This window comes from Miscanthus floridulus, chromosome 9 (genome assembly GCF_019320115.1).
Source record: "Miscanthus floridulus cultivar M001 chromosome 9, ASM1932011v1, whole genome shotgun sequence".
NCBI classification, from domain to species: domain Eukaryota; kingdom Viridiplantae; phylum Streptophyta; class Magnoliopsida; order Poales; family Poaceae; genus Miscanthus; species Miscanthus floridulus.
Genome location: NC_089588.1, coordinates 32,313,496 through 32,337,328, shown reverse-complemented (window position 1 = coordinate 32,337,328; position 23,833 = coordinate 32,313,496).

The window sequence follows — 23,833 nt, the reverse complement described above, 5'->3', positions numbered from 1 at the left end:
CCGTTCTTCGGCGATGGCTGCTCTGCGAACGATGGACTCGCCTCTGTTGTCGCCAGTGTAGGGGCTGCCATAGCTCACGCCACCACGGGTGGGACAACCCGACGTCGCAGATGAGACCACGCCCATCCCTAGTGACGCGACGCCCACGCCACGTGAGGCTGCTCAACGTCTCGCACGGTTCACCGAGGAGGCACAACTCAAGCGAAAGTCACCATTAATTGCCAGTCCACCAAAGCAAAAGGCGACAACCACAAGACAAGCCCTACCAGTCAAAAGCAGACAGATTGTCACTCAGTTGTTGGCGCACATACTTACCTCCAAGCGGGGCGAGGTACTCCTTATGCAGAAGATGGGCATCACACCGCCGGCAACTCCAGTTTCATTCGCATCCAAGTGAATATACAACGATATATTCGTAGGGAACTTGACGCCGAGCCATGTGGCAGCTCTGGACGAGCTGTTCCCAGCGACCAACAACAGGGCTAGTAGAAGAGTGCTCTTCTCCGATAGCGAAGTAGGGTCGCGCAGTCATTTGCGGAGACGCCCAACTCCGTAGCTTCCTGTGCTACTCTCAGTTCGGTTGTATACCATTTATATAATATCGAAGCTTGAAATAGTCTGCTAAAAAGGTCCAGTCACAACTGTAAGACCACCTAGGACGCTCATCAGAAGCGTGTCATTTGTATGGTTAAACTCTTCTTCTTAATTACAATGATACGTAAATCTTTTACGTATTCGAGAAAAAATAGAGGTGGTCTGAATCAATTAATGGAGGCCCATTTATAGAGGTTGTTGGATAGCAAACTCAAACCCAAATAACTCTTTTCCACTACACCACACACTCACAGGTGATTATTATAAATATTTTATATATATTTCATAATCTTATATTGAATATTTTGGTTATTAAATGAACTCAAATGAAAAGTATTTCAACAATAAAGTTTTATATCTTGTCAGCACTACAACTTCGGTATAGGACATGTCTCCATCTGAGATTTACAAATATTTGGAACTCTAAAAATCTTCAAATCAAAAACTTATCACCATCAAGCATATGGATTATGTCGGCCACTACAACTTTGGTACTAACTATATAAACATTCATGGTTGTTTAGAAATTCTAAATTTCAAATCAATAAAATTAAAACACATATTTGGGACTCTAAACGACTTCAAAACATTTTGAACTACAAAGTTATAGATTGTACTGAGAACTACAACTTTGATATAGACCATGCCAGTATCCGAGGTTGTCTGAACATTTTAAAATTCAAATTTGAAAAACTGTGAACTTAAATAATATTATACAGTTTTGAATAAAAAAATTCTCAACTACAGTGAACATGCTACAGTGACCGTGTTGCAACAGATCGGTAAGACTGGCAGAATGTTGCAGAACTACAGATATGATAAATGGGTTTTCGGAACATGCATACACGGTATAATTTCAGGTTTCCAAACAAATATATTGATCTAACAATATTTACATAAATCAAATATTTAGGAATTGAAAATAATTAATATTTATCCAGATGGTGCTACCATAATTCAGGTTCCAAACAAATATATTGATCCAACAATATTTACATAAATCAAATATTTGAGGACTGAAAATAATTAAAACCTATTCGGATGGTGCTGCCATTGGTGCTCAGTAAGATCTTCTTGGCCGAGGATGAGTTTGATTGTCCATGAAACTGTTGGAGGAACCCAGCAAATGTGCTCCCGACGTTTTTTAGCCTCTTGGAAAATTGATTGATTTACCAATTGTTTTTTTTTTGGAACTATTGGAGATGCTCTTAACAACTTTTCATTTGAGATCGTTTAGAATATCAAATATACAATATAAGATTCAGAATTACATAGTTAAAAGAATATCATAAGTTTTATTTGTGAATGTTGAGGTCTTAAATTTTAAACTTAAAAATACATATTTTCTGAGTGATGGGCTTGTCTTGTCACTTCCAAATTCGAATCGATCTGGCAGCGATACTGGGTTTACACCCGGCAGTGATTGGCTAATCTGATATAGTGAATGCCAAACTCCAAAGTATAGTATATCTGGTCGGGAGGTATGCTCTGGTAATCACTGAACCACCACCCACCGGAGTAGGCAAGGCAGCAACGACCCTGATAACAGAATAGGGCTGTTTGGATGAATCAGATATTTAGATATTAGATTATGATAAAAAAAAATCTGGATTAAGGCTATAATATATTGAAAAGGCTAGACAGTTGCTAATAAATAGCTGGGGTGTTTTGGACCCCTAGAGCATAGATGGTTGAATTGTTGTTTGTACGGAGCATGTGTTAACTAGAGTAGACGCTATTGGGAAAAAACACACACTAGAGTAGATGCTTATTAGATATTGGGATGAGGTTAGAGCATCTCCGAGAGCCTTTCTAAATATTACTCTCTAAATCATCATTTGAAGAGCTATTTGCATAAAAATCATTTTCTATACTTTTTAACTGTCTAATAATATTTTTTCTATATCTCATGCGTACTCTAGAAAGTCATTCTCGTCTTTTATATTTGACTAACGAAAAATCCAGAATAAAAGATGACTATATTTGGATGACCATTTAGAGAAACTGTTGGAGGGTTGTTTTTCACCAAAATCTCTATTCCTAGCATTTGGGATTAGGATGGATATGGAGAGTCTCTTTGAGATGCTCTTACAACACTAGAGACGGGTGAATTTGGGCTGTTTGGATGCTACAGGTTTTTTAGATGATTTTTATAATCTGTTGCTAATCCAAATAAACATGCCTTTAATACAGTAGTAACTTCTGACCAAACAAGCTAAGAAAAGCCAAACAATTGGAAGCCGAGTTTACACTAAAGCATTTGCTGGAACAGGTTAGGAAAATGAAAAAGCGCCCTGCTTTGTTTTTGAAACGAAAGTGAATGGCATGTCGAGCAGAAAAGCACCTGCTACTTATGTTGGCAGTTAGCAGGTTCAGCGAAACAAAAACCAAAAACCCCGATACATACAGATCTGGAATGCCTCAACTCAACAAAGAAGGCCAGATATCAAGCCACCAAACAATGTATCAAGTCCAACACGCGACTGCGCCGGATATTTATCTAGTTTTTTTATTATTTATATGCAAGAATCAATCGCTCAACTACAGCAGCAGTTGACGAACCGGCCGCTGATCTTGCATGACCATACAGAATGTTTGCCGCAGTAGGAGGAGAAGGACTCCTTGCACAGTTTAGGCGAACAGGCTCCAACATTCCAGCATCGTTGGCTAGCTTTCGCATCCAGCAGCGGGGAGCTGCCCCTGGCGGCCGATGCGACCGCGGCGAGGAGTGCCATCAGCAGCAGCGCAACGGCGAGGACAACCTGAGTCTTCTTGCTGCCCATCGCCAGCTATGAGGATTGGTAAGTGTTCTTGGTATGTCTAGATAGTTAGAGACTACTTGGTTTCTCGATGCTCGTTCGTTTTGAGGGTGCTTGCTTATTATATAGGCCAGATCCAAAAGCAAAATTATCTCGAAATTGAAGAACTTGAGAAATCAATTCTTAATAATCTTGATAGACTATATTGGAATTTAGAATAATGTATTTATTTTATGGCTGCTAATGTGCCATGTCTTCAAATAGGTGTGCAATTGTTGGCTACACTTGTTGTCCATCTCCTTATAAGGCACATTTTTAAAGAACTTGCTTTGACCAATAAATTAACTTGAGAAATCAATTTCTACCAATCTTGATAGAGTATATATTGGAATTCAGAATGTATTTATTTATGGCTGCTAATGTGCAATCTCTTCAAATAGGTGCCATTGTTGGCTACTCTTGTTGTCCATCTCCTTATAAGGCACATTTTGATTTCAAGAACTTGCTTTGACCAATAAATTAACTTAGGAAAAAGTCTACATAAACCCATCGACTATTCAGGGTGAACTACTTTACCCCAAACTATAAAACCGGATTTTCTACACCCTGAACTTTCCAAAACCGGTTAAATAACCCCTCCAAGCAGTTTTGGACGGGGTTTTGCCACAGTAACAGTGGTTTTGTCTTTTCCTTTTTATTTATTTCCGTTGAATCTTTGAAAAAACATAGTAAATGGAAAATTCAACTTTGTTGCACTCCACATGAGTAGATCTACACAGCGAACATATAATATGGTATGTTTTAGTATAAAATTTTGTACTCAAGCATATCATATTATATGTTCACTGTGTAGACCTACTCCTGTGGAGTCCAAAAAAAATGGATTTTTCCATTTTATGATTTTTTTGATTTACTATGACTTTTCAAAGATTCAACATAAATAAATAAAAAAGACAAAACCACCGTCACTGTAGCAAAAACCACTTGAGGGTTTATTTGACCGATTTTGGAAAGATTTTTTTTTGAGAGAAGCCATCTGGCGTACTTTATTGATTTGAAAATAGAGTTACATCGTTCACCAGGGCTTCAAGAATGAAGCTAGGAGGTTTATCGACCCAAATACAAGCATACTTTGACTGAACAGCTAAACTTGCTAGATTATGCGCTACTCTATTAATATCTCTATTACAATGCTCAATAGAAATAGAAGAAAATCTTGCCAAAGCATCTTCATGGGGTAGAAAATCTGGTTTTATAGTTTGGGGGTGAAGTAGTCCATCCTGGATAGTCGGAGGTTATGTAGGCTTTTTCCAATTAACTTAACAGTTACTACTACAGTCTAGATTAACAAAGACAGTCAAAACTGATTTTTTAAGATGGGCGCCCAGCCGCCTATGTATCAATTGAGACATAAGGATGGCCCGCCTCTATTGTTAAGAGTGGCGACTTTTGTAACAGAGTGAAGTATCGATGGTAACATAGATAAGCTTTTAACGTGAATGACTCCATTCGGTACTCATCCCAAATCCATACCCCAAATTTCTCCATTTCTTCCAACAGTGCCTCCAAGAAATCGTCTAATTATCTCATAACAGCACTTCACTGCTAGGTCTAAACCTCTTATCACTGCCGAAAAGTGAGCCGGCAGTGGGCAAGTGAGAGTGATAGGTTTTTGTTGGTTACCCTAAACCGGCAGTGATATCCAACATCACTGTCAGTTCTACTCCTAAACTGGTAGTGACAGCCGAACTGACAGTGACAGCCTAATAGTATGACTATCATTCTTACACCTGACTGTGCACTTTGTTGCACCTTGACTGGTGAAATGAAAACCCCAAGCATATAACTTCGCCTTCGGGCTTGTTTTCATCTCCTTCTTTTTTCCAATGTTAAGCACTTGATGAACTTGGGGCCATCATCACCTCCTCCATGGTCGCCTCCTCTTATTCAACACTTGATGTGGACTAGATCTAGCTTATCAATACCTAAGCACATTGTTAGTCCACTAGTTATCACTCGATTACCAAAACCAGATTAGGGCTTCCATCCACCCCTAAATGATATCAAATGAAAAGGTTTCAATTACAAGATTTAAATCTTTTCAAACTCTACAATTTCAATGAAGGGTGTGTCTCTATCTGCGTTATTTTCAAGTCTAAAAAAATTAAATCTCCAAATTTGAGAGCTTTGAAGAAAATTTTGGGACTAAATGTTTTCAAATAAAAAAACTTGTCAACTAGAAAGTTGTAGACTGTATTGACAAGTGCAACTTTGGTATAGATATCCACGTCCAATGCCATTTCAAATTTCTAAATTTCAAAATCTTAGAACATAAAAGGTTATTTGAAAATAGTAAATTTTGAACTTCAAAATATAAGAACTTAAAACAAAATTTTGAAACTCAACTCTAAAAAAGTTAAATAAAAAATTCATCAACAACAAAGCGGCAGATCATGTTGAGGTCTACAATTTTTGTATAATAAAAAAATTATGACTTTTCTACGACAATTATTTCTAAAGGCAACCCTTAAAATGTCTACCTCTGTTAATTGATTTCTAGTGTCTGCCTCTATTAATAGTTATTTTAGAGGTGGGGCATACTACTTTGACCACTTCAGTTAATCGATTAGCATAGATACCTTATTATAATTTGAATGCCCGTCTCTAAAAAGGATTAACTAATGCAGGCGTTTGCCTGGATCTCTCCTAACCATTTACAAAGAAGATACTATAAAATATCTGTCTCTATTAACCATGAACCGCTATCCTAAAATCCTTTCTGTAGTAGTGTTCACTTAACTTGTTTTATTTGATGCACTGTATAATAATATTAATGTGTTATCATAAAATCATAATATTTTCAATATTATATTCATTCTTTTGAAATATTGACGGTATTCATCGCCCATGGCAGTATCAAAATATTTAAATTGTCTCGTTCCTATTGGACTAGTCAGACTATGGACTTCAGCTAAAATTGGTTGATCCATGGTTCATAAAATTGCTTTGAGGCCATGGGCTAGCTAAAAGCTAGCCATTCCCCATGCATGATACTAATAGTGCATTTGGCGGCGAGAAATGTATTAGATTCTTAGTAGAATCACTAGAATCACTATCAAACGTCACAAGAAGAGAAATGTTTTATGAAAAATCACTTGGACCCGATTTTTATACATCCAAAATCCGGTTTCTCCTTATTCTAGTTCAATTTAGGATCCAATAAACTAACCAAATGGTTTCATGAACTGATTCAGAAAAAAAAATCTAGAGATAATCTAGATCTAAAACATTTGTAGGAGAATCCAGATCGTCACCGTACTATACACACCCTAAGCTTCTCTCCTTTGCTTTCATCCGAAGGCTTAAGAAGTAAGCGGATATCCAACAATGGCAAACTGAACCACGATATCGGAGCCGCAGCAAAAGAACCTGACAAGAGCAAACGTACAACATGGTGGACCAAATCTAAGCTTATTATGCAAATGAACCTAAGAATTTAAGAATTTAAGGAAAATGAATCTGAGCTAGCTTATTATGCAAATGGTGGTGGAGATTAGAAACAGAAAATGGATTACGGCAAGATATTATCAGTTACAATAAGGATCAAATCTATTCATGAGGTTAGTCATCGCCTTAATGATTCACAAATGTGGTATGATTTGCTCAAGATCAAAGATATATATTTACAAGGGAGAGCTGTTACCATCAGAAATGGGGAAAAAGTGAGATTTTGGCTAGATGTTTGGTTGTATGATGAGCCTTTATGTAAAATTGCTCCCGTACTGTTTGAGTTGTGAAAATAAAAACGCCACTGTAGCATAGGTTAAAAATGGAGAGTTGATCATTCAATTTAGAAGATGGTTATACGAAGATCTTGCTATTATTTGGACACAAATTTGGGAGGACACACAGAATTTTTCCTTGGTAGATGAACCTGACAAGATAAGCTGGAAACTTGAAAAAACTGGACAATTTTCAGTTAAGTCTGTTTATAATGGTCTTACTAGAAATGAGTCAGGTCTTTATCATAAGAGAATTTAGAAAGGTAAAATACCTCCCAATATCAAGTTTTTTATGTGGCTTCTTACTAATGATGTAGTTTTGTCTAAAGACAATCTACTAAAGAGAAATTGGATTGGGGATCCTCGTTGTGCATTCTATGACTCTGATGAAAATATCATTCACTTGTTTTTTCAATGTCCAATTGCAAGAGTTATCTGGCTTATTGTAGCGAAATGTTTTGGTGCCAATAACATCCTAGAAATTTACAGCAATGTTGGAAATGGTGTGAAACATGGCTTCCATATGGTGATAAGTACCATCCCTGGGGGATTTCTACAATTTGTTGGGCAATATGGAAAAAACAGGAACAAATCTTGTTTCGAAAAGAATTTCATTAAAAATCCTTTAGAAATAATTTGCCATGCTTATGCTTTAATGAAATATTGGGCAGGGCTTTTTGCTGAGATGGACAGAGAGCAACTGGAAGAAGGCGTGGCCACTATGATGCGGGCGGCGACAGAGCTGCTAGCTAATCAACAGCGGGGGAGGAGTTGGACATCAGCTGGACTACGGTGATCAACAAGACAATGAAAATGATGCTGCTTAAGGCCCTGTTCGGCTTACCCCATATTCGGTTTGTTCGGCTTCTTTTTTTTTAGCCGGAACAGTATTTTTCTCTCACAACAATTCAGCCGGAACAGTGTTTTTCAGCCAAGTTTTAAGTTCTCTGCAGTTATGGCTGTTAGCTTGAGAGGTCTTTTTTTTTCAAAAGGCGCTTGAGAGGTCTTTTGGTCTGATAGTATACTCTTGTCCACTACTAAAGAAACTATTTTTAGGGGCGGCTCGTAACACTTTGTAGGGGCGGTTTGGCCAGCCGCCCCTACCGAACCGTCTCTACAAATCATGCATTTGTAGGGGCGGTTCTCAGGCCGCCCCTACAAATCGATTTGTAGGGGTGGCTCGTATTACCAGCCGCCCCTACAAATCGATTTGTAGGGGCGGCTGTAGTACTAGTCGCCTCTATAATACCTGTTTGTAGAGGAGGTTCAATCTAGAACCGCCCCTACAGTATGTTTTTTCATAAAAAAAATTAAATTTACAATTCAAATTCGACCAAAACACTGTTTGTTTCCGCGTATTCCATCCGGCATTTGCGTTGCCGAACGCTTCGCGACCAATGTTCCAAACCGCGTTGGTTTTGTGTTTGGAAAGCTACTTGGAGCACTGCATCAAAGCACTAGAGATTGGAAAGCTACTTATACGTTAAATATATGTTGATGTTTCATTTCTAAATAGTTGGCATTTCTGCATTATCGAAGAGTTGAAAACATTTTAGATTGCTAGCAAGTTTATGCTTGAATTTGAGAAGGCTGCAATGAAATTATATTATTATTATAAGATTATGTCTGCAGTTCACAAAATCAGGAGCTAAATGTCTATTTTTATAGTATCATACAACATGCAAAGATCTAGATCCAACATGCAAACATCGTTTATGGATATTTAAAACATTGCTGCTACATGAGTTAGTTTGCATTTAGATTCAGAAAATTAATTCCATTTATAAAAAAATCCTACTTGATTGGTTCCATCGTTTATCTCTGTTGTATGCATGTGCTGTCTTAGTTAGCCTTCTTATCTCTTGGAACATATTGAAATATTATCTGTTCTATCTAAAAATCCTATCAGATAATCTTTCATGTATAAGAATTGTCTAAGATGTAAATATTTTGATAACAGCTGCTTAAACACATATGTACTACTGTTTTCTAGTGTGTGCAACAGACGAAATGATATGAGATTATTGTTTTTTATTGTTGTCTCCATGGACATGATTGTGGCTTGCTTTTAAATAATAAAGATATATATTACAACCAATTCTTATATGTATCTATGCTCAAATAAATACCAGTGTTGGATCTAGATCTTTGCATGTTGTATGATACTATAAAAATAGACATTTAGTTCCTGATTTTGTGAACTACAGACATAATCTTATAATAATCTTATATAATAATATAATTTCATTGCAGCCTTCATTGCAGCCTTCTCAAATTCAAGCATGAACTTGCTAGCAATCTAAAATGTTTTCAACTCTTCAATAATGCAGATATGCCAAATATTTGGAAAGGAAACATCAACATATATTTAACTTATAAGTAGCTTTCTAATCTCCAGTGCTTTGATGCAGTGCTCCAACTATTTGGAAAGAAGACATCAACATATATTTAACTTATAAGTAGCTTTCCAATGTCCAGTGCCACATCTCATGATATAATGCCACATCGGTTCTGTAATTCCCGTATATTTGGGTGATGATACGTTTAACACCATGTTCGCTTGTTGGTTTCAGCCAGGCTTATTCAACCAGCCAACAGTGCTTGCCTCTCACAAAAAATCAGCACCAGCCAGCCCAAACCAGCCCAGAAACCAACCAGCGAACACACCGTAAACCTGCTGGTTGTTTTCTGCTGGAGGGTCAGTTGTTCTGGTTCCCTAGATGCTGGTTTATCTTAGCTCTGGTTGTAGCACCCGATTTTAAGAACAAAACCAGATACACACCATATGTGAGCCCAGGAAGTTAAATCTCACATATAGCTACAAATAAGGATAATATCAAAAGACAATGCTTAAATACATAGCGTAATAGTATAAAGATTATAACCTCAGAGTATAGACAACGAAAAGACCACTCCGATCTTTAGGCGAAGACTCCAAATCCACAGGGATAACTGACTGGTTGATCACAAGCTAATTCCTCCAAACTCTAGCAATCTGGTACCCATCCGGGATTTTTATCCAAATATTTGAAAAAATATAAAGTAAGCATAAGTACATGTCGTACTCAACAAATATAACATGGGGTTCATGAGGCTCAAAAGGTTGACACTGGTTTAACTATGATTAGCTTTTAATGAGTCATCTTTTAGCAATTGGGTGGCAACAAGTTTATCACAAGCCCATAAACACATGATCAGGTAAACATGAATAATGAATAGCAGAAGTAGTAACCATTAGTGAGCATCTTTATCATCAGTATCATTAGTGTTCATCATCTATTCCGTAAATGTTCCAAGGCCGCTCGTGACCGTGAGCACGGCTGATATACCAGTATTACACTCTATAGAGGTTGTACACTTTCACTGTGAGTCGTGATTTACCCTTTCGCCCGAGGTCACGAGCCTCTTGACCCACTACCAAGGAAGGTCGGCAGGGTTCACTATGAAGCCTTTCAAAGGTTCGTCTAACAAGTTAGGGCCGCTAAGGTTTCCCCATTAGTAAGCATAAACCCCCCTCCAAGGAGTGTGAAACATCCTCAATTTTCCGCGAAGGGAAAATTTCCACAGAATGAATTATAATATGATGAAACCAAGAACTGATTCCATCATATTATCATATTTCAGTCGATGTCACAGTCATACATCGTAAGATTACAAGAATACATGATATTACATCACTGGGGAACACACCTATTACAGAGTTAATCTAGCGGAAGACTATCGAGTAAAGGCTCCTCCTTCACGGGCATCATCAGAGTTGGCGTAGTGCAGCGTAGATTCCATCTCCGAACCAAACTTGAGCGTAGGCACGAGACCTCCTAATCCTTCTAAAGTCAGCATCTCTGAGAAGCAGGAAATCTGCACACCACCAGATGTGTGCAGGCCATGGTCAGCACCGATGAGCTTTAGTGGAAAAGATAAACAAGGGATCTGGCGATCCTAATATTTGGCTGTGGTTTGCATCCTTAGCGCATGAGAGTTAAATAACCTTAGTAATATAATAATAATATCCAATTTTTAACACATTCACCACCACACCATCCATATCCATCCGCCAACCATCCATCCCAAACCATCTCCACACCACCACACCACATCTCATCTCACACACTCAGGTCGACAGGCCAACTCCCTCTCGGCCTTGTCTCAACGGCCCGCAGCCCCAAGGCTCACGACCGAAAAATACCCCAACCCTGGAGGGAGGAAAGAAGGACTCATCTCCTATCTAGTTTAAGCGAAACCCAGGAAAGGTCCACAGCCGACAAGTCGGCATATGTATCGATCGATCAACCATATACTCTGCAGAGGTTTTACATACCCACAAGATTAGCCATCCTCGGAGCCATGTATCTCCTAGGCAGAATTCCGGTCACTTGCTAGCCTAGAACGATGCCACCCTACCTCTCAGCCCTAGAACATCCCAAGTCTAGTCTGGGATGGCTGATACTGTGAGTCGTAGACAGAGCCGGGGCCCTCTGGATGTCAAGAGCTAGGTCCACAAGGCCTCCTGAAGTCTCAGGAGGGTGTGGGGAAAACCGCGCACCCCGTACCTCCTTGCACACGTTCGCCTAGCAGTAGTGGCACTGTTCTACCAAGTAGTCCGACCGTCCCGCACCATATAGGGCGAGTGGGATGTAAAGGATTTCCGGTGAGTCTGAGTACTAGTAAGTCATTAGGGATTGACCAAGCCAGAATGTCTTCATCAGGGTTTCCATTTTACGTGCCACCACAGCACCTCTACCCCGGGCTCCACCTCTCCGAGGTTCACACCCAAGGACACCTCCAATTACCATTTACCTGCCACAGGTATTCCATATCCAAGTGCCCAGGTAGCACCACATGGCAAGACTCGCCCCAGGCTCGTCGTTATTCCAGCTCGGTCGACACAACCCTCACTCTCCACGCACCCAAGACACACGCAGCACGCTCACACACCACCAAGTCCGGCACCCATAGCCAAACCATTCCCAGGGGGTTCACCACCAGCATCACATCCCCGATATAATGCGAAGTGGAGTTAGCAATAAGTATAGTGGTGTATTATGCAAGCAAGCAGGCAAGTAAGCATATATAAGCGAGCGAATGCGCAAAGCAGGGTGACGTGGTAGAGTGGGTTGCATTAGGGTAATAATGGCTCAGGTAGTAACATGCATCAAAGTACTATCAAAGGATTAATTATAAAGCGCTAGCAGTTCTAGATATTATGCAATGTCTAATGGGATTCTCTAAAAGAGGGTGCTGCCATGACACCTGCGATGTAGAGGTAGTAGTGGTACAATTCTCCATCTGTTGGTGTTCAATCAGTGGGGTCGTCTCCTCCTGAGTCAACTCCAGTCCACAGTCCTTGTCGTCGTTCCCGTTCTCTTGATCCGATTGCTAGCTACTCCGTGAAGCAACACGCAAAGCTAGAGAACACACAACACTCGAAAAGACGACAAGACGCAAGAAGATCCAATAACACCAACGGCACACTAAAAGATTCATAGCTTAGCCCTCTCGGCGGTTGTCCGATTTCCTTGGGCCAAGAAACACAAGTGATGGTTTGCTTATGCACAAGCTTATGCCATGGCCAAGCCAGTACGGCTTTACGATAAATAGTTTAAGCCAGAGCTCATTCATAGCAAACATCATGGCTCGCTGTCTTTTCTTCCGGGCGTCATGGAGATGATGAGAATTGGAAGACAGGCCCAACGGAGGAAGAACGACAGGGTTCAGCTCTTATAGCATTATTCCGCAAGTCACAATTGGACACGAGAAGCAAACAAGAACGAATAACACTATTGTGACTTGGCTCCAATGTACTTCGGCTCGCCCACTATGGTAGGAGGCGATAGCGCAAAGAGATTGGACATCAACGGTTCCCCTCGATCCACCCGACACAATAACGTCGGGAGCTGAGAAGAGAGTCGCTAAACACGGCAAAAGATGCGGGGGTTAGCTAGGCACATCCATGTCATGTTCTCAGACACATCTTTAGGAAAGATGGTTTTAGACAGTCGATCGGGTCGACACGCATGGGTCCGAGGTACGACATAGACCATAGCTTCGCTAACCTAAAAGGAATAGTCCGGTCTTTGATCCAATCGTCATGGGCAAGATGGAATCGAACAGAGCGGGCTAACGGTGCAACAAGAGCAAGAACAACAAGGGACAAGGTCTACTTCTTCCAACACTCGCGCCACGACGAAAGACGGGGCATTGGAAGGAAGTGACAAACACCAAGTGCGCAAACCACTCGTAGGGTACCCGACTTAGGTGCACTGGCACTAAGACATCTCTCTAATTCATAGCAGTGCAGTTGTCACCGCGAGAATCAAAGAAATGCGATGGTCATACAAGGTACAAGCATACGGGGGTTTGAGCACGAAGAGGCAAGTAAAAGCAAAAGAGTGGCGTAGCTCCATGGTCATGGCGAGGCGAACTCGCGACCACAAGCTACACCAACGAGTTGGCATCCATTGTTCCATGATTGTTATCTCCCAGGTCATCTCCCACAGGACTCGGTCATGGAGGGCTCAAAGCGTGCGGGTGATATCCACATCGATGTTAGTATCGACATCGAATCTATCACGACCATGTTCAAGGGCTGAAGACAGGTGCTAACACTCGTGGTACTATGAAGTCAACTAAAAAGCGAGGGGTCGAGTTACACTCGGCATCACGGTCATGGCGAGACAGATCCCGTGATCGTAACGTCCGAACGAGGTACAATCCCTCAGCCGGCTCGAAGGCTTGGCACACAGGCAATAACACCAACAACCAGCGATAAGAACCAAACATGACCGAAAGATGCAACAACTCGACACGACTGCGGAGTAGCACATTCCATAGCTGGGTGATGGATAGATCCTTCGTTCCGTCACCGCCTGCTCAGTTTACGCTATGTCAACATTGTCTGGCGAGTCCTCCTCTGGAGATGGCTGTGAATTCAAGGATGGCTAGGGAACATGATAGGCACAAGGTGGCTTAGGTCATGGCTAGGGTGCCATGGTGGAATTTGGTTCAGCCTGGTCATATGATTGGTGGTGACTTGGACTCTCATGACTACATGGGTTGAACATGTTGATGCTGTGTTGAGTTAGAATTGGGTATCCAGGAGGTCAACAAGTGGAGGTCCACCTATGCCTTTGCTCGGTTTAGGTAGGTCCTAGTATTACCATGTTCTAAGCCAAAGGCAGGTTACACTGCTATAGGATGGGGATTCACTCGGTCGTGCTGTGGCTGAGTCACGGTGGTGCACACGCAGGGTTCGAGCGAAGCTAGAACACGGCTGTATACATGCCTCCCAAGTGAGAAAGCGAGGGTCGGTCAGCATAGGTTAGCGAGGGCGGCCTAAGTATCGTGGATGTCCTTCGAGAGTTTGGTCACTACCATGGCTAGGTTGTTGTGTCCTCGGAGCACGCATGTACGTTACGGTTGTGACACCCATAGCCGTTTAACAAGGGTCGTGCCAAGCTGATGTTGGCGGTGTGGCATGTCAAGCAGTGTCGCAGGCTACGTGAGTTCAAGTGAAGTGTGCATGAGTGCAGGTGATCGCGGTCATGGGCGATCGGCGGTGGTGCTCCGAGGCTCGCATGGCATCGTTGTGTGCGTGTCCGCGTGTGTGGCCACGTGGCAAGGCTGAGCGGCTGCGGTGGCTTGCTGTTGACACCACGAGGCCTAGAAGGTGCGGGGATGGCTTGGGTGAGCAGCTCACGACCGTGCCCAGTGGTGCTTGACCGAAGAGCCTGAGGGCACGGACACTGTGCGTGCTCGGCTCGCCGTGACACTGCTTGGTGCATGAGCGCTAGCATGGCCGAGGTCAGGCTTTGGGTCTATGTGTGCGTGCGTCCGAGCGGTGGCCATGGTCGCGAGTGTGGCGGCAAGGTCTGGGGTCACGGAGGTGTAGGGGTCGGCTGAGCTCACCATGGTGAGGCCACGATGGCGGTGCCATGTCGTGGACGTGAGGGCGAGGTGGTGTGTGTGCGGGCGTGGTCATGGCCACGACGAGGTTCGCCGACGGCATGGCGCCGAGGCAAGGCAGGGCCTTATCAGGCGATGGTAGTGGCTAGTGTGGGTGCCAGCGCGGTGTGCTAGCGACATGGGCAAGTGGTGTGCGGTGCTCCTGGCCGAGAGCTCGAAGGAGCTGGCAACATGCGTGTGCGCCCATGGGCGCGTGCACATGTTCACGAGTACTCGCGAGCAGACACCGGGGCGGGGCTCATGCGGGAGCACACTGCTGCGGTCATGGGCGACCAGCGGCAGTGGCCCTGTGTCGCCGTGCATGACGTGCCCGTGCGAGTGCACTATTCGCGTGTGTGATGGCGATTGGCCACGCGACGGCCGTCGGTGGCCTCCGGTGCGGCATCGTGACCCCTGCAAGAAGGCACGCTGGCACTAAGGCCGGGACAGGCATGGGTAGTCCACCAATGCGAAAAATAGGGGGCTTGGGCACACAGAGTTCACTGGTGGGCTTGATGGAGGCAGGCCACCTGGTGCAGGAAGGGCTCGGTGCGGGCAGATCACGTCAAGGTGGTGGCGTTTCTGATCGTGGCCGCGACGTCGTGGTGTCCCGATGAGGCCATGCCCAGGCTCGTGGCAAGGTGGTGGCTGGGCTCGAGGTGAAGGCGTTCTAGGGTGGCTCGATGTTCCTCGGCGCAGGTTGCTGGAAGACGGCAGAAGCAACTTGCCAACGTCGAGGGTTGGGGCTGGTCAGGCGCGGGGTAACAGCGCTATCACGAGAAAGGAGGCGCCTTTGGCGAGGAAGGGCTCACTAGTGGTTTCGTGGGGGCAAAGGTTGTGATGTTGTCACGGCCGCGCGGACATGTGCAGAACCATGGTAGGACGAGCAGGCGTGGGCGCGTTGTGGCTTGACGACGCGGCCGACGTCGCGTGGCTTCTCGTCGTGCAGGAAGTCGTGGTATGGCTGTCCGGGCTTGGTGGACGGAGGTGGCGCCGGTGGCTCTTGGCTGCGGTTCAGGGCAATGCCATCGTGGTCGGGGTGCAGGGCGAGGCGAGTGCAGTGGTGAGTCGTGGCCATGTTGGGAGAACTACAGCGCTGCTGTAGCCGATCGTGGCGTCGTCTCCTGCTCCGGCGGCTTCGGAGGTGCTCCGACGGAGCCTCCTTCTCCCTCCTCCCTCTCCCTTCTCTGGCTCGGTGTGAAGTGGTTTGCCACTGGGTGGCGGCGCAAGGCTAGGAGAGGGCTAGGGCCTCGGTTCCAGGGGTTTTATAGCGGGGCTCATCCATGGAGCTCGGTGAACAGCGGATGGAGATCAAGGGGCGATCGGAGGGCCTCTAGCGAGGCTAGGCTAGGGTTCTGGGGCCGCGGCGCGATCGTGGGTGTTTTGGTACTCCTGAATTTCATAGACCGTGGCTCGACAAGGAGGGAACAGGGGTGGCAAGTGGTGGCGTCATCCATGGTCACGGCCGTTGCGCGCCAGGCGAGCGCGAGGCTGGTCGGGGTTCCAGGCGCCGCGGATTGGCGACATGGTAGCCATCCAAGGGGGCATGCGGGGTTGGTGGCTTGGCACGGATGGTGGGGAGTGGTGCTGGGGCCTGGGATCCTTCCCATGTGCCGGTGCTCTGCTTTTGGGCGCAAAACAGAGGAGAGGGGGGAGTGGTTGGAGGAAGGGGATGACCGGCGGGGTCGTGCTGTCAGCGGCCGTGGGAGGAAGGCGAAGCCATCCTGGATTAGGCGCGTGGCTGGGCCTTCTTGCTGGGCTGGGCTGTGCTACTGCATTCGCATGCTGGGCCAACCTGCTGGCTGGGCCATGCGGTCTGTGGGTGCAAGCAGCAGGCCGGCAGCGGTGGTTGGCGGGCTAGGCTACAGAAGGTGGCGAGTTGGGCTGCGGTGCTGCTGCTGTTGCTGCCCACGTGGGCCAGAAGCAAGGGGCCAAGTTGGGCTGGTTCGGTTACTCGGGCCAGATGGCTTCCCTATTTTCTAGATAAACCAGGGCTCCTATATTGTATACCGGTGTCGCCAACTTGTACACCTCCTAGTGGGGTCCACTCGGTGTCAACTAGGGGTAGTGGGGTCCATGTCAAGGGTTGGCAATTCATGGGCATTGAGTTGATAACAATAGTTGGTTGATTATAGAAATTAGGTCAAGGGGTTCATGAGAGATTCCAGAAGGAGTCAACAGGATTTGCCACGGACTTGTGCTCTCCAACTCAAAACACTAAACCAACAAAAGATCTCCGGCAAACTCCTAGTAATTCTATATGCATGCAACAATTTATTTATAAATTGTTCTTTGTTTGACCTAGCATCTACATGCTTCACATATTGTAGGAAAATTTTTAAAAAGTTCATATTTTGGCTTCTCCAAAAACCCGGTTTGTTACAGAGTGACTAACAAAATACAAAGAAACCAAAGTGCACCCTCTTGGCAGGCCGAGAACATACAAACCGGAGCCTCTCTTGCGCCATAAAGGTAACCACTAACAAGCTAGAAAAGATCCTTATACTGAGCTAAAGCCATAGCCATATAGCCCTCATAGCTGTACTGTAAGTCCCGGATGATCACTTATAGATAAGTCCTTAGGGAGAGGAATCTAGAGCATTTAGAAAGCAGTTAAACACTTCAGCCCCCTGTTTCCATGTTGCAAAAAAACATCTTTTAGTGTTTATTGCATATACCATTAGTCAAGTAACAAGATCATGGTTGTAGTTGAGCACTAGCAAAGCTACCCAATGTAATAACCCAAAGGCATCAAGGTACAAGTGCAAATTACTAGGAAATCCTTAGTGGCAGTCAAGGTCGACACATGCAGTATGAATTAAATGATTAAAGGTGCATAGGGCAACAAGGAAGATCCCATGCTATACTTTCCTTAAAACACCGATCCTTTGGTAAGCTTTAATCTTCAACGTTCTTCTTCTTCTTGATCACCACGTATATCTCACCGACTGGACGTAATCATAAAGCACCACACAAGCATCTATACAATCATACACGAAGCAAACAACAGAACTAAATCAGAACAGTACACCAATCATAGAAAAATAAGTAAAAGAGTTTAAAGCACGATTCTACGCATTGCTACAAACACATAGTCGCGAGAAGCACTCTAATCAGAGCTACGGTTGAAAAGATACAACTACCGAGAGATCTGCTTTATACGCGGAAAACAAAACTATAAGCTTCATTTATTTTAACTATATAAAATAATATATAAATTGAATTAAGTCAAATTTAGATTCGAATTATAAAACTAAAGTAAAACAAAATATATTTTATTTACAAAACCCAGTTGCATAATTATTAATCAAGATATAATTTAAACCATAAAATTTTAGAAATAGTAATATGGTAATCACTATTACTAACATGTATATCTCATTGCTATGAATCTAACGTAACTTGAATGGGTCAAAACGGAGCTAAAACGTAGAAGATATGAAATAAACAAGATTTCCTTTATTAAAATAATAGATTAAATCTAACCTCGAATTTTAAAAGTTGAAAACATATCTAACGGTAGTATGAACATGTAGGTTATGAAATTATGAACCTAACGCAATTTGAACGGATCAAATCAGAGTTAAAACAGAGAAGTTATGGCTAAAACAAAATCAGTGGCAAATCTGTAAATAAGTGAAAATGTATTTTGTATCTAAACCGACCGACGAAACTACGCTTTTCAAAGAAGAAAACGTAATCTGTGATTTCGCTTTGGACCGCGGGTTAATTTGCCAAAAACAGAGGGGCTCTTTAGCAAAAAGAACAGCGAAGGGGTATGTTCTAATCTGGGCCATTGATCTAAAAACGGACGGCTCAGGATGATCGTAAATATATGTGTATTTCCATTGTATTTCTGGATTTGTTTTTATAATGGAAAACGGCCACAAAACGTATACATGATGTCATGTGATGTCATCAAGCTAGGAATCGGAATTAGAGCAAGGCAGCACGCACGGTGCATGGCCGGTGGTGCACGGCCGGTGCTTCGACGCAGCAGCGTTTCTTGCGCACGCGTGCAGAGGGAGCGCAGGGAGCTGCGCGCTCATCTCGGCTGTGGGTTGGGCACGGCGCTGCTGGAGCAGCCGGCATCGGTGGGAGGCGGTGTCGCCATGGCTGGAAAAAGCTTGAGCCTTGCCGGAATCAAGAATCCAGCCTCGCTTGGCCACAGGTATGGTATGGGGATGAAGAGGAGGCATGCTGAACGTACTCATCTAATCTGTTGGCGTTCACGGTGGTTGAACAGAGCAGAGGCGTCATGGAGCTAGCTAGCGCGGCTCAAACTCGACGTCGATACCCCAGCGAAGCAGCACGGTCGACACAAAGCACGATGATCGGAGAAGCTATTGCGGCGGCGGCAGAACGGCGACGGCCATGGAGATGAAGAGCGGTGGTGGCTACGGCTTGGCTTCCAAGCTGGACGAGGAGGCGGCACGGCTTGAGGCGAGGGGCGGCGTGCTCTCGGGTTCGGGGAAAATGACGTGGCTCAGCTGGTACTTATGGGGGTCGACTTGGGACGCACGTAAGGCGGTGTCGTGGAGGCGTCAAACTCCTCGGCGGCGGTAGTGGATTTCCGAGTCGGGGCAGAGTCCGCTCAGGAAATGGCTGGAGGAAGAAGGCAGTGTGGGCTCGACCAGCTATTTAAGAGCTGGCGTGGCTTGCGGTGCACGCAAAACGGAGGGTGAAGCGGGGGGAGCACGGATTCCACGACGGCGCCGGAGTCCGGTTTCAGGACGGGAGGAAGAAGACGATCCTGACTAGTGGGTCCCGGACGTCAGCGGCTACGCGCGGGGAGAGAAGAAAACGCGGCGTCAGAGAGACAGCGTACTGGGCCGTGCGGAAGAGCGGGAGAAGAAGAGGCGCGGGCGTGCTTGCTGGCGGGCCGCGACCGTCGGCCCAAGAGGAAGCGGCGCGCGGGGATAGCGGGCCGACCCGGCTGCTGGGCTCCGGTGGCCTGCTAGGTTGCTGTGCTTCCAGGCTAGAAGGGAGGGGAGAGAAAAAAAAAAGAGAAGCGGGCCGGGCTAAGGGAGGAAGCAGACCATGCCAGAAGGTAAGGGCTTGCTCTTTTTTCCAAATTAATTTTCCTATTTTTTTCCCAAAAGCATTTTGAATATTTTCAATTTGAATAAAACCCACACAATTCAAAGAAACAAATGCACCGGCATGCTTGCGCAAACATATTGCTACCTTAGGATAAATTTTAAATTAATGAAATTTTTTATTTTCCTATTTTATGAGCACGGAAATACAGAATTAAATCATTTTAATCCTATTTTCAGAAGAGGCAAATTTTAGGGTATTACACTGGTCTAGATGATCTAAAGTTTCTGTTTTATGTCTGTTCTTCATGGCCAAATTAACATCTGTATTTCCGTTATGTCATTAATGGAAATGAGGGTTCCTCGTGTTGAAAAAAAAAAGAGCAAACAGCATGGTACCGCGGACTCAACATGCAGAACGCAGTAAAAAAATGGAAGCCGTAAGTTAGGCCAGGTAAGAAACTTCTCAAACCAAACTGAATGACTTGCCTTGTTCAAACTAAAACCACCAATTACAAATCGCACCGGTTCAGAAACGTACGAAAACACAATACTCCGATCCACGACTTGTATTATTACAGAAATGGGAGATATATGATGCCATCACTCAGCAACTGTCAAATCACTCATCTGCGCAGGTCGTTATTTATCTAGTTTGGTTCACATAAAATAATCAATTGCTCAATCATACGCGTCAAGCAAAAGCGACGGATCAATGAAGAAGCGGACGATGGGCATCGGGGCCGTTGGCGATCGGTACTGGGTCACAACAGCAGTAGACGAACTGGTCCTTGATAATGCATGACCCTGCAGAATGCGTGTCGCACATGGAGGTGCACAAGCTAGCCGAACAGGCTCCAACTCTGTTGCATCGAGCTGTAGCTTCCGGCTCCAGCTGGAAACTGCCCCTGCCGGCCGACGCAACTGCTGCGAGGAGAGCCATCAGCAGCGCAACCGCAAGGAAGACCTGAATCTTCTTGGAGCCCATCGCCATGAGGATTGGTAAGTCTTCTTTCTTGGAATGTATATATTAGTGTATAGATATATATATGGAGAGACTAATGGTTTCTTGATGCTCGTTCGTTTTGCGGGTGCTTGCTTATATAGGCCGGAGCCACAAGTATGTCATGTCTTCAAATAGGTGTCATTATTGGCGCTACTCTTCTTGCCCATCCTTTATAAGGCGCATTTTGATTGTTAAGATTATCCTTTGATCAACAGCTAATTCAACAAATTATGAGTTTCTATATATATGCGTGCTACCACAAATGTATACTATTTCAAGGCAGTCGCTAAAGTTTATGATTTTATACCTATTAATAAAATACTCCATCCGTCGTAAATTCCAAGACGTTTTAGCATTTCTAAATTCATAGCTTTTACTGTGTATTTAGACATAATATATATCTAGGTGCGTAGTAAAAGTTATGATCTCAGCCAAAACGTCTTATAATTTGAAACGGAGGGAGTACATATATACTATGACCAATACCCACGTCATCAAGCCATACAAGCACACTAGGGAAAAAAAGCTATTTCTATACTAGCGGTAAAAATTGATTTCTACAGTCGGAGGTCTTGTGTTTGACCGCAAATATGAAAGAACAGTGAAAACAGGGCATTTCCACCGACAGTGACCATGTCACCGATAAAAAAAAATTGAGTGACACTTTGATTAAATCGACCGTCAGTATACAATTCATTTCAACCTGCAATTCTCTTTAGCAACCACCTAGGGCCAAAAATATGAAAAAATGCACCAGGCCCACACCAATGAACCACCCCACACCCACCACACCCACACCCACGCCTCAAGCCTAACAAGCTACATGAACTTTTGTTCAAAAATATGCATTTAAGAGAATCATTCCTTTTGATTCATCATGTGGAGACTATCGCCAGCACCTTTATTTTTCCCAGAAGATGCAAACTTAAGAGAACAAAAAAATAACTGAACTATAGCCATAGTAATGCTGCCACAGGCCAGACTTAGCCCATCTGCTCAGGTCAGGCTAGACTGGGTTTGCTCAGATCTACAAAGTGAACCTGGCCTTCGCCCGTACAAAGTGAACAAAAATGGCCCATTTAAGAATTGGCTTGGCCCAATGGGGCACTGAAATACTAGTCCATAGCTAGAGCAGCTGCGCGCGACCTGCACTACAAACCCAATATGAGCGTGAGGCTTGCGCGCCAAAACTTGCCCTGCTTCATGCAAAACAGAGTAGCAGGTAGCATTAGCGAGCTGCTCTCTGCTCTCTGCTCTCTGCTTCGAGAAAACAGAGCAGTCGACAGGCAGGCAGCCTCGTTGTTTGCATTGGCACTTGGCAGCAACAAATTTGCGGCTGTCTACACATGCCCCAAAATGTAATTGAGATCTAGTTAATCCCAACATGCAAGATTGTGAGAAGATCCGGCGGTCCGGCCTGGAGCATATGTGATCCACTTTATTGCTTCATTTCACGCCATAGAGTAAATACGCTGTTCATACGATTCCAGCGGTGTCAGCTCAAAGTCGACGGAGTTAGTAACATGAAACATTCGGTAAAGGCTAGTTCAGTGTGTGCGTTGCACGGCACGTATGTTGCATCATGCCTAATTTCTAGCGTCTGCACGATTGATTGATTATACATGATCTGTTCCTACTAGTACTGGTACTTTGCTACAACGAACAAGTCAGAATATATGATTCAAGTTAGATTCAACAATCTGAGACCAAAGACGTCTATATATATCTCACATAATTCAGAACACGCAAGATCTATCCCGGGCCTTGCAGAAAGGGGGAAACCATTTGAAGAATAATCAGTTTCAGACGCATCTTCATCAGATAAGGCCAATAACGGGTCAGCTTGGTTCTCTTGTCAGGTCAAGAGAGCCAATTTGGCTCACCCGAGCTAGCAAGCAAAAACCTTGGCAATGGGCAAAGGATCCAAACGCAGTTACTGTTCCAAGTTCTTGCTGGGCGAGGCGCTACAGCAGCTGGCGAGGAAACCAAACATGCCCAACATCTCCATGTCAAGGCTCATGGCTGAGGCTGCTAGCCTGGCTCTTGCTTCAGCTATCATCGACAAGCTTAACCTCACACGCATCAGCTACTTGTCGATGGCGAAGCACTAGATGAATGTGACCTCTAGAGCCACACATCGCAAGGGAGCTCGCCACCTGGAACGCCTCCATGCTGCTTTGCCTCTGGCGGAGCCTCCGCTGGGCCACGCCCGACGACCGGCCTCTCCGCTGCGACGCCGCCTCCTCCTCCCGCAACCTGTCCCTCACCACCTTCTAGCACCGGCGACCACCCCGGCCCTGGCCACCGCTAGCTATCTCGACCGAGCGACTTCCCTGGTCCGCCTCGTGGTTCTGCTGGAGCTGTGGTGGTTCTTGTGATACTCGCACGCAGGTTGTTCGACGTTTTGCCGGAAAGGATTTTACTTGGCGAAATGGTGAGCTCTGTCCATGGCGCCACTTAGCGCCTGATGACCATGGCTGCCTCTGTTTTCAACACTCGGCCTGGGCGGGTGGTGGAGGCTGAAATTCTTCGTCGGTATGGCTCCTCTGTTACCAGTGATCCATCTTCAGCTGCTAAGGATTTCTTCCTTGTTCTCTCTATGGGACGTTGTAAATTCCATCTTTTAGAGCATTTGATTGAGAATATTCTTCAAGCTGTCATTGGTGGTTCCCCTCGAGCTTTCAGAGTTGTGCAGCTGGATGATAGAGTCTT